The sequence below is a fragment of the Bos mutus genome, chromosome 13 (assembly GCF_027580195.1).
Source record: "Bos mutus isolate GX-2022 chromosome 13, NWIPB_WYAK_1.1, whole genome shotgun sequence".
NCBI lineage: Eukaryota > Metazoa > Chordata > Mammalia > Artiodactyla > Bovidae > Bos > Bos mutus.
Window position 1 is genome coordinate 79,304,442 of NC_091629.1, and position 12,051 is coordinate 79,316,492.

General features: G+C 43.4%; 1 protein-coding gene across 1 annotated transcript in view; it reads left to right on the top strand.

Annotated features, from left to right (window-relative positions):
• Nucleotides 1–12,051, top strand: part of PAK5 (p21 (RAC1) activated kinase 5) — a 419,074-nt gene that overhangs the window by 314,080 nt on the left and 92,943 nt on the right. The gene's annotated exons all lie outside the window — the stretch shown is intronic.

A 12,051-nucleotide genomic window follows, 5' to 3' on the forward strand; every position in this document is an offset into this window, starting at 1 on the left:
CAGAATCAAGCACCAAGGAGCAAGCGAGTAAGTCTTCAAAGGCTCCTGCCCCCCTCTGTCCACAGTGGCCTCCCTGCCCCGCAAGCCGATCACATTGGAAGTCAAACAGTGAGCACTCAGATCACAGGCATGCCTCCAGATTTGTGTGGCTTCCCCAGGGAGTGGCCAGCTCTGAACTCCTGACAGCTGAACTTGCCCAGGGAGAATGGCTGTGCTTTGATAGCTGGGAAACTCTATATTCAGAGACGCTGTTTTCAGAGATGCCTTATTTGCCCCAACTCTTCTCTCCTGGCAGGGGTGACCTAACTGAAAATAGTCCTTCTAAATCCAAAGGAAAAAGCATGTGACTCCCTGTGACTCACACACATACTCAGAGCTTGAAAGATTTAATTTTATCTTTGATTTAGCTTATCACAGAAATTGGGGCACAAAGATGGCAGCTATAGGTTTCTTGGGGGTACTGTCAAATCCTACAGTCTTTATCATTTTGTCATGTAATTTTAAATATGAGCATTATATTGTTGATGCTAAGCTAGGACTAGAGAAGCTGATCAATTCTTTGATCATTTCCAAGCCACACATCACCATCCACCTGATTGGATGCTACTATTGTTACCTATAGGGCTTCCCTGATAGCTCAGTTGGCAAAGAATCTGCTTGCAATACAGGAGACCCCGGTTCAATTCCTGAGTCAGGAAGATCTTCTAGAAATGGGATAGGCTACCCACTCCAGTATTCTTGGGCTTCCCTTGTGGCTCAGCTGGTAAAGGATTCACCTGCAATGCAGGAGACCTGGGTTCAATTCCTGAGTTGGGAAGATCCTCTGGAGAAGGGTAAGGCTACCTACTCCAGTATTCTGGCCTAGCAGATTCCATGGAGTCCATGGGGTCAAAGAGCTAGACACAACTGAGTGCCTTTCACTTTCACATTGTTACCTATAAGGTGAAAATTGCGATGCAAAGGCTAAACCCAGGATGGCATGAGTCTGAGTTTGCTGCACTCGCACAATGCATTGCCTGTTGAGAATCTTTGTATTAGTTTTCTGTTGCTGAATAATAAGTTACCACACACGCCATGGCTCACAAGAACATACATTTATTATCTCACAATTTCTGTGAATGTGGAATCAGTGTTCTGTGCTCAATCTCTCACAGAACTACATTAGGAGATCAACCGGGTTTCATGGTTATCCAGAAGCTTGACTGGGAAAGAACCCACATCTGGGCTCATTTAGGTTATTGGCAGAACTCACCTCCTTGCTTCTATAGAGCTTGTGGCAGTTTGCTTCATCATAGCCAGCAGGAGAGTGAAAGCTACCTGCTTAGGGTTTCTGTAGTTGGCATTACATAAACATGACGCTGATAGCTCAGCTGGTAAAGAATCCACCTGCAATGCAGGAGACTCCGATTTGATTCCTGGGTCAGGAAGATCCGCTGAAGAAGGGATAGGCTACACACTCCAGTATTCTTGGGCTTCCCTTGTAGCGCAGCTGATAAAGAATCTGCCTGCAATATGGGAGACCTGGGTTCAATCCCAGGTTTGGGAAGATCCCTTAGAGAAGGGAAAGGCTACCCACTCCAGTATTCTGGCCTGGAGAATTCCATGGACTATATAGACCATGGGGTTGCAAAGAGTCAGACACAACTGAGTGACTTTCACTTTCAATCATGAAGTAATGCCCCATCATGGTTGCTAAATCATGTAACATAACCATTGGACAGGTGACATCCCATGACCTTTGCCAAATAACGTAACACAGAAGTGTGAACACGGCATCCTTTCACCTCTGTCAAGTTCTGTTGGTTAACAGCAAGGCACAGGTCCTGACAAGGCTCATGGCGAGCGGACCACACAGAGGCATGAGCACCAGGAGGCCAGAGGCACTGAGGGGCCACTCAAAGGCCTGTCCACTCTGATCCTCACCGTCCCTCCTGCTACAGAATGTGTTTACTCCAGCCCAGGGTTCCCATCTCATCCTATTAGAGCATCGTCTCAAGTTAAATCGGGGTCAGGTGTAGACAAAGGTCTTGGCGGGCTGTCTATTAGGCACAGCTACGAGGGCACAGTTCTCCATCTGTGCAGCTGTGAACCTACAGAGACAAACTGTGTGCCCCCAGCCCTCCCAACACTTGCTTGTGGACTGGGCATAGGATAATCGTCATAGACATTTGGGTTCAAAATAGGAGAAACAGAAGACTAAAAGGCGTCCCTAGTCCAGTACTGCTGAGAAATCCAACCCGGTAGATGGTAGGAGTTCCTTGATTCAGTTTCAAGCTTGGGAATAATCCTCTGTGGCTCAGGCCGCACTCTCTGAGTCTTGATTCTGCCCTCTTTTCCCATGAAAAGTAGCCCGTGTTTGCAGTTGAGAGTTTTATCAGCCTGTTTCCTACTGGGACCTCTGAAAATCTGCTTTCAGAGAAACTGCTCTGGCAGTTTGCTTCTTCCAAGCCACCAGGAGAGTGCAAGCTACCTGCTTGGAGTCATATATATTTATCGTAACACAATTATGAAGTGATGGTTATGTTATGATTATTCAGGTTTCTCTGAAAGCCTCCTATCATAATATCTCAGTCCCTTGCAGTTCAAGCTTCCAGGGTTGTTTTTTGTTTTTGTTTTTAAGTGTGGACCATTTTTAAAGTCTTGATTGAATTTGTGACAATATGCTTCTGTTTTATATTTGGATTTTTGGCCATGAGGCATGCAAGATATTAGCTCCTAGACCAGGAATAGAATCCCTGCCTCCTGCATTGCAAAACAAAGTCTTAACCACTGGACCACCAGGAAAGTCCCAGCAGTGTTTCTATTGAAGCAGTTTTTGAAGAACTTTGTAGACTTTGTGTGGTTGTCACTGTGGTTGCCTCCATTAGGCACATATGTAGAGCTATACCCGCAGATACTGTTATGATAAACCATCCCATATCTCAGCCTCTCCTGAGATGACTGATGGGCACTGCCTTTAGGTTTTCTAGAAGTTCTGTGGTTTGACCGAGAAGATCTATGGGGCACACCCTTAATTTCCGCAGAAGGCTCTCTGTGTGACTGCGTCTTTCTGGTTTGTAACAAAGTATTGGTGGTACAACTTTTCTCACCTTTGCCATCTAGAGAGGCTGAGAATCTTTTAAGTCATGAAATTCTTTTTCCCTTTTTTTAAAAAGAGTTCTTCCTTCAATGCATCTCTCTCCTCTTGCATTTTACCATAAGCAGAAAGAAGAAACCAGGCAGCACTTACCACATTTTCCTTGAAAATCTCTGTAGATACGTCATGAAATTTATCATATAGTTTCTGCTTTCCACATAACTCCAAAAGACAGTTTTTCCAAACTTTCCACCAGTACACAGCAAAAATTCCCTTCATCCAATTTCCAATAACATGTTGCTCTGGAGGTGATGGAATTCCAGCTGAGCTATTTCAAATCCTAAAAGATGATGCTGTTAAAGTGCCACACTCAATATGCCAGCAAATTTGGAAACTCAGCAGTGGCCACAGGACTGGAAAAGATCAGTTTTCACTCCAATCCCAAAGAAAGGCAATGCCCAAGAATGTTCAAACTACTGCACAATTGCACTCATCTCACACACTAGCAAAATAATGCTCAAAATTCTCCAAGTCAGGCTTTAACAGTACATGAACCATGAACTTCCAGATGTTCAAGCTGGATTTAGAAAAGGCAGAGAGGAACCAGAGATCAAATTTCTAACATCCACTGAATCATCGAAAAAGCAAGAGAGTTTCAGAAAAACATCTACTTCTGCTTTATTGACTATGCCAAAGCATTTGACTGTGTGGACACAACAAACTGTGGAAAATTCTTCAAGAGATGGGAATACCAGACCACCTGACCTGCTCCTGAGAAATATGTATTCAGGTCAAGAAGAAACAGAACCGGACATGGAACAACAGACTGATTCCAAATCAGGAAAGGAGTACGTCAAGGCTGTAGATTGTCACCCTGCTTATTTAACTTCTATGCAGAGTACATCATGAGAAACATTGGGCTGGATGAAGCGCAAGCTGGAATCAAGATTGCCAAAAGAAATATCAAAAACCTCAGATATGCAGATGACACCACCCTTATGGCAGAAAGTGAAGAGGAACTAAAGAGCCTCTTGATGAAAGTCAAAGAGGAGAGTGAAAAAGCTGGCTTAAAGCTCAACATTCAAAAAACGAAGATCATAGCATCCAGTCCCAATACTTCATGACAAATAGATGGGGAAACAGTGGCTGACTTTATTTTAGGGGCTCCAAAATCACTGCAGATGGTGAGTGCAACCATGAAATTAAAAGACGCTTACTTCTTGGAAGAAAAGCTATGACAAACCTAGACAGCATATTTAAAAGAAGAGACATTACTTTGCCGACAAATGTCCATTTAGTCAAAGCAATGGTTTTTCTAGTAGTCATGCATGGATGTGAGAGCTGGACCATAAAGAAAGCTGAGTGCCAAAGAATTGATGCTTCTGAACTGTGGTGTTGAAGATTCTTGAGGGCCCCTGGACTGCAAGGATATCCAACCAGTCCATCCTAAAGGAAATCAGTCCTGAATATTCATTGGAAGGACTGAGCTGAAGCTGAAGCTGTAATACTTTGGCCACCTGATGCAAAAAACGGACTCATTTGAAAAGACCCTGATGCTGGGAAAGATTGAGGGCAGGAGGAGAAGGGGACAACAGAGGATGAGATGGTTGGATTGCATCACCGATTCAGACTTGAATTTGAGCAAGCTCTGGGAGTTGGTGATAGACAGGGAAGCCTGGTGTGCTGCAGTCCATAGGGCTGCAAAGATTCGGACACAACTGAGTGACTGGACTGAATTGTTTCTCATTTGTTTCTGTGCCCTCAATGTCCACCTTGTCCAAGTCCAGATTCTAGTAAGAAGTCATGGCAAGTTAGACTGTTTTCTACCATATTCCTCAGCATCCCTCCAGCCTCCACCCACTTCTGTTTGCAAAATCCCTGTGTTGTTATGGATTTAATCCCCTCTAAAAGCCACATGCTGAAGCCCCTACCCCCAGTGTGATTTTATTTGGTAATAGGATCTTTAAGGGAGGTAGTCAAGATTAAATGAGGTTGTCAGGATGCATCCTAATCTGATAGGACTAGGATCCTTACACAGAGAGGGGAGAATGCCATGGATGCCTAATTGCACACAGGCAAGTCTGTTTGCAAGACAAGGTCAGCAGCCTGAGAAGAAGCAACCCTGGGTATTCCTGGATCTCAGACTTCCAGCTTCCAGAACTGTGGGAAATAAATGTCTATTGGTTAAGCCACCAGCCTATGGTACCTTATTATGTCAGCCCTAGCAAACATTCAGGTTTTAGGTATTTGTTATAGCAGCATCCCACTTCCATGCACCAGAATTTATACTCATCATTGCTATGTAGTAAATTATTGTAAACTTTCCAGCTTCCACTAGCACAAGAGAGAAGCCAAGAGAAGGTGTGTTAGTGAACACGCCAGTTGCTTGTGGGCAACTGGGGTTCAGACCCCCTGGGGCTGCCTGCCAAGGGAAGTGATTTCATAGGACACAGCTACAAGTGTGTCTCCATGGTGCAGGGAAGCTGGGCCATCTGTCCACCAACTCCATCTGCTCCCTGGTTGCAAGCTGCTCACAAGAGTCTACTGCTCTGCTAAGCCGCTTCAGTCATGTCCGACTCTGTGCGACCCCATAGACGGCAGCCCACTAGGCTCCTCTGTCCCTGGGATTCTCCAGGCAAGAATACTGGAGTGGGTTGCCATTTCCTTCTCCAATGCATGAAAGTGAAAAGTGAAAGTGAAGTCTCTCGGTCGTGCCTGACTCTTAGTGACCCCATGGACTGCAGCCTGCCAGGCTCCTCCATCCATGGGATTTTGCAGGCAAGAGTACTGGGGTGGGTTGCCATTGCCTTCTCCGGCTCACAGGAGTCAATTCCTGGCAAAATGTAGCCTCTCCATGTGTGACCAAGCCTTCCCCAGCAGCCAGAAGACCCCTTCAGGTAGAGACTCGAGCAGCCATCAGCATGGACAGGCGATGGCTGCAGGGAGCCTCCAAGGTGGATTTTATAACGGCACAGCAGAGGAGGCAGCTGCTGTCAGCATTAACATCAGCTTTCACATCTTCAGCAAATGTTTTTTGTGGACCTACTGTGTTCTTGGCAGTGAAGTGCTAGAGAAAGACAATGTACGGTCCCCATCTCTACAGGCACACACTCTAGTCAGGGATAGATGTATATATACAGATAAAATAAAATAAATGTTACAATAGTGTATCTAGCTCTTAATGGAATATATAACACAATAGATTACATAAACACTTTGTTATGAAATCTTTGAGAATGGAATTACTTCCTAGAAAATGCAAGGAAGGTGTGATTTGGGGATTTTGAAAGATCATAATCTTTTGTCATGCTGAAAGTCCATGGGGTCACAAAGAGTCGGACACAACTTAGTGACTGAACAACAACAACATCAAATGAAAGGAAGGGCTCCCCAGGTGACTCAGTGGTAAAGAATCCTCCTGCCAATGCAGAAGACATGCATTTGATCCCTGGGTTGGGAAGATGCCCTGAAAAAGGAAATGGCAACCCACTCCAGTATTGCCTGAGAAATCTCATGGACAGAAGAGCCTGGCAGCTACATAGGATTGCAAAGAGTCAGACACAACTTAGCAACTAAACAACAACAACAACGAAGGGATATACCTTAGAGAAAAACATAAATTTACAGTCAGTCAGTGAGATCGTCTTGCTGAGGAGCCCTCTGAATCCAGATTTTCCAAAATAAACCCCAGATCTTGATTCTGCCCATTCTAGATGCTTGACCATGTGCAAGTTACTCGCCTTGTGTGTACCTCAGTTAAAAGTAGATATAACACTACTGCCTCATAACTCCAAAGGGTCGAATGCATTTAAAATATTAGTATGAGGTCTGAAGAGTTGAATACATTTAAAATATTAGTGATCAATAAATTTTAAAATAAAACAAACCCAATGATCTCAAATACAAAGTATAATGATAGTTGCCTTTTTAGGATAAAAAATTTGTATATTGTTTTCTTTTTTGAATTTTGAATTTTATTTTTATTTTATACTGGAGTATAGTTGATGTACAATGTTCCGTTAGTTTTGGGTGTACAGCAAAGTTATTCAGCTTTTCGTATACATATATCCATTCTTTTTCAGATTATTTTCCCACATAGATTATTACAGAATATTGAGGAGAGCTACCTGTGCTGTACAGTCGGTCCTTGTTGACTACTCTGTACATAGTAGTGTGTAAATATTAATCTCAAACTCCTAATCTGTCCCTCTCCTCCCACTTTTCCCCTTCTGTAACCAAAGTTTGTAGGAGAAAAATAATTTTGAGTTTGATTTCTCTCACAATCAAAAAATCAAGGGCTACCTGTGTATGTTTCAACTGTATAGATAACTCAGTAGCTTTATAAACTGTGAGTTTTCAGGAGTTGGTCAGTTTTAACAGCAAAACCCCCCAGATCTCTGTCACTCAGGGGTGCTTTCACATGTGCGTTTCCTCGGGGCAGGCTCCTAATGGCATCTTCCATCTAAGAGCTGCAGGATGCTGTAGGGCCTTCCAGGAAGCAGGAGCTGGAGAAGCAATGGTCCCCCAGGGCATCTGTAACATCAGCCAGCCCCGCCACCATCTTTGATAGATTGTCAACCTTTAGGCTGAGAGGCCGCATCTGCTGGTAACTCCAAGCCACAGTCACTTCCTGCGGGCTGCAGAGGTGGGAAACAGGTGGGTTTTCTTTTTAGCAGCACAAGAGAGACTCATAAAAACAGGTTTCTCCAAAGCTTCAGTATCCTAAAGCCAGATCCTGTATGTATGAAGCAGGAAGCTGGAGAAGTTAGCAGAGTGGAATAAAATCTTCTTCAAAAATGAAACTCTCTGGTGTTGTTTTACTCAAATCAGCAAATGTGATCCCCTGGGAAATAATTTTTAATAACCTTTCATTATTTTCAGCCTGTTAGAGTTAATCCTTACTCATCACAAGTAGATTAGTAAATAAAGAAAACTACAGAAAGAAAGTCCTACCATGTCGCCACTGCTGAATTCTGATGTACTTTGTTCCATCATCTTAAAACACACAGCCACCCATGGAAAAGCGAGATTGATTGCAATGTTTCAGTTCAGTTCGGTCACTCAGTCATGTCCGACTTTTTGCGCCCCCATGAACCACACCACTCTAGGCCTCCTTGTCCATCACCACCTCCCAGAGTTTACCCAAACCCATGTCCATTGTATCAGTGATGCCATCCAACCATCTCATCCTCTGTTGACCCCTTCTCCTCCTGCCCTCAATCTTTCACAGCATCAAGGTCTTTTCCAATGAGTCAGCTCTTCGCATCAGGTGGCCAAAGTATTGAAGTTTCAGCTTCAACATCAGTCCTTCCACTGAACACCCAGGACTGATCACCTTTACGATGGACTGGTTGGATCTCCATGCAATCCAAGGGACTCTCAAAAGTCTTCTCCAACACCACAGTTCAAAACCATCAATTCTTCGGGACTCAGCTTTCTTTATAGTCCAACTGTCACATCCATACATGATTACTGGAAAAACTACAGCCATGACTAGATGGACCTTTGTTGACAGTCTCTGCTTTTTTAATATGCTATCTAGGTTAGTCATAACTTTCCTTCCAAGGAGAAAGCCTCTTTTTAATTTCATGGCTGCAATCACCATTTGCAGTGATTTTGGAGCCCAGAAAAATAAAGTCAGCCACTGTTTCCCCATCTATTTGCCATGAAGTGATGGGACCAGATGCCATGATGTTAGTTTTCTGAATGTTGAGCTTTAAGCCAACTTTTTAACTCTCCAATTTCACTTTCATCAAGAGGCTCTTTAGTTCCTCTTCACTTTCTGCCATAAGGGTGGTGTCATCTGCATATCTGAGGTTATTGGTACTTCTTCCGGCAATCTTGATTCCAGCCTGTGCTTCCTCCAGCCCAGCATTTCTCATGATGTACTCTGCATATAAGTCAAATAAGCAGGGTGACAATATACAGCCTTGACGTACTCCTTTTCCTATTTGGAACCAGTCTGTTGTTCCATGTCCAGTTCTAACTGTTGCTTCCTGACCTGCATTCAGGTTTCTCAAGAGGCAGGTGAGATGGTCTAGTATTCCCATCTCTTTCAGAATTTTCCACAGTTTATTGTGATCCACACACTCAAAGGCTTTGGCATAGTCAATAAAGCACAAATAGATGTTTTTCTGGAACTCTCTTGCTTTTTCCATGATCCAGCAGATATTGGCAATTTGATCTCTGGTTCCTCTGCCTTTTCTAAAACCAGCTTGAACATCAGGAAGTTCACGGTTCACATATTGCTGAAGCCTGGCTTGGAGAATTTTGAGCATTTCTTTACTAGTGTGTGAGATGAGTGCAATTGTGTGGTAGTTTGAGCATTCTTTGGCATTGTCTTTCTTTGGGATTGGAATGAAAACTGACCTTTTCCAGTCCTGTGGCCAGTGCTGAGTTTTCCAAATATACTGGCATATTGAGTGCAGCACTTTCACAGCATCATATTTTAGCTTTGAAATAGCTCAACTGGAATTCTATCACCTCTACTAGCTTTGTTCATAGTGCTGCTTTCTAAGGTCCACTTGACTTCACATTCCAGGATATCTGGCTCTAGATGAGTGATCACACCATCGTGATTATCTGGGTCATGAAGATCTTTTTTGTATAGTTCTTCTGTGTATTCTTGCCACCTCTTCTTAATATCTTCTGCTTCTGTTAGGTCCATACCATTTCTGTCCTTTATGGAGTCCAGTGATTATGCAGCTTTTATTTTATTTTTTTCACCTAATGCAGCAGTTCCCAAACTTTCTTGGTCCACAGCACCAGTGACTCTAGCGTCTCAGTAATTTTGTCACAGCACCCCTTAGGCAAAAAGCAATCATTAATCATTTATTTATTAAATACATAGTTCAATCCAAACAGCTCAAGTATTTATGTCCTAACAAATAGTGGGCTTTCTGGTGGCTCAGACTGTAAAGAATCCACCTGCAATGTAGATAAAAACAAGTAGTACACAAAGTTCGCACACTTTATGCCATTCTTTTTGAAAGCATTTAGTGGCTGCGCCGAGTCTCCTCTGCAGGGTGCAGGCTTTCTAGTTGTGGTGCGTGATTCCTCACTGCGGTGGCTTCTCTTGTTGTGGAGCATGGACTCCAGAGCACAGGAGTCTTCCTAGACCAGGAATCGAACCTGTGTCCCCTGCATTGGCAGGCAGACTCTTAACCAGCGGACCGCCCAGGAAGCCCTTCTGCCATTCTTAAAGAAGCACTGATGCAAACGCGCAGGTCTGCTGGGCACTGCGTCGTCTTCAGCCTCAGAAGCAGACTGCAGCCCTCAGTCCCTCACCCTCTGTTCCTCTTCCACGGTAATTTCACATAGAGTCTCCTGTTTTTGTTGTGACAACTGCCAGACGTGCAGCTTTACATTCAGTGATGTCATCAACAGGCTTGTAGCCCAATCGAGTGTTACAAGGCATCATATCATATATACAGTATTTGGATGAATGGTGAAAAATGTTTGTTATTATAACCATGCACAAATAAAAACTATTATAATAAAAATTCTTAACTTTTTTTTTAAAAAAAGATTAAGCATTGCTGATGCCTTTGAAATTTAAAATATCTTACCACACTTGTGAGAGTTCACAGTCTCTGAGACACTTGGATATACAGTTTGGGAACCATGAACCCGACACATTGTTACATTCGTTTTCTGCAATATTATTTCTAGTGGCCATATTAGGACATATACGGCAAGATTTGGAAACCTGCCTGTTGTTGGAAATGTATGTTGATTGCTTGTTTATTTTTTTATTGATAAGTTCTTTATCTTCAAAAGGGTAGGAAGTTCTGTACAAGTGACATTTCTGAGTGCACAGTTAACACCTGGAGTTACTTGGCTTGTTTACACTCTCACCTTGCAGTTTCAGAGCCTAATTAACTGGTAGCACCTGCAGTCTTAAGTGCTGTGATTTTCTGTCCTCCACATCCTATGGTCTTCATGGTTTGTCGGTGATTTGGCTTTAGGAACAATGAGCCTAAAACAGGAAGCAGTTTTGTAACCCATCCGCCCTGCTTCATGTTTCCAAGTTGACAACTAAAAATAAAGCTAAGAAGTTGACAAGACTTTGTGAATTAGTGACAACTGGAGAGATGTTAACCTAGAACACAGAAAATAATGCAGGCAGGTTTAAAAAAATGGTCAAATTCCAAAAACTGATTTTGGGTAGCTTCACACCAAAAACCTGGGCTCACAGTATCTCCTATCCCATTGGTGAGCTTATCTCAACAAGAAAAACGTTAATGAGCTACTCAGCTTTCTGCTTCTCTCCTTGGCAGTTTTATAGGCAATAGTTCAGGTTGGGAGTCTGAACTCCCCATGTCAGATTGATAGATCCCTACCGTATGCTGGGTTAACATTCCCTAAGCTCCAAACTACATATTTCTGCCTTTTAAAGTTATTATGTGGGTCAAGTCAAAGAAGAAAGAAAAGCAAAAAGGTGGTCATGGTTGGGGTAATAATTGTAGAGGTGGTTGGTGGAGGTGGGGGGTAGGGGTGGGGACAGTAGTAATAATCCTTTGACTGTTTTTAACTCTTATTTACTTGGCTGCACCAGGCCTTAGTTGTGGCCTGTGGGATCCAGTTCCATGACCAGGGCTCAAACCAGACCCCTGCACTGTGAGCAAGGAGTCTTAGCCACTGGGCCACCAGGGGAATCCCAGTAATATTTTTTAAAACATCGATGAAAGGCTCCATGTAGATAGAAAAGGCCCACAACTATTTTAAGCCCAGTTAGAAAGTTCAGTGTGTACAAACCAGTGTGGATATTGGGTACATGTGTTCCTTGCTTCCAGATCTGTTGCTAGCATGGTTTTCTCTGTGGGATATGAACTTCTGGGGATCAGGGCTGGAGTTCATTGTACTAACACATTTGAAAAGACATGACCTCATCTGAGCCTTCGTGGGGGCAGGTATGTCTGTCTTGGTTTACAGATGGGAAATCTGGGCTCAGAGCACAAAGAACTCCACACCCG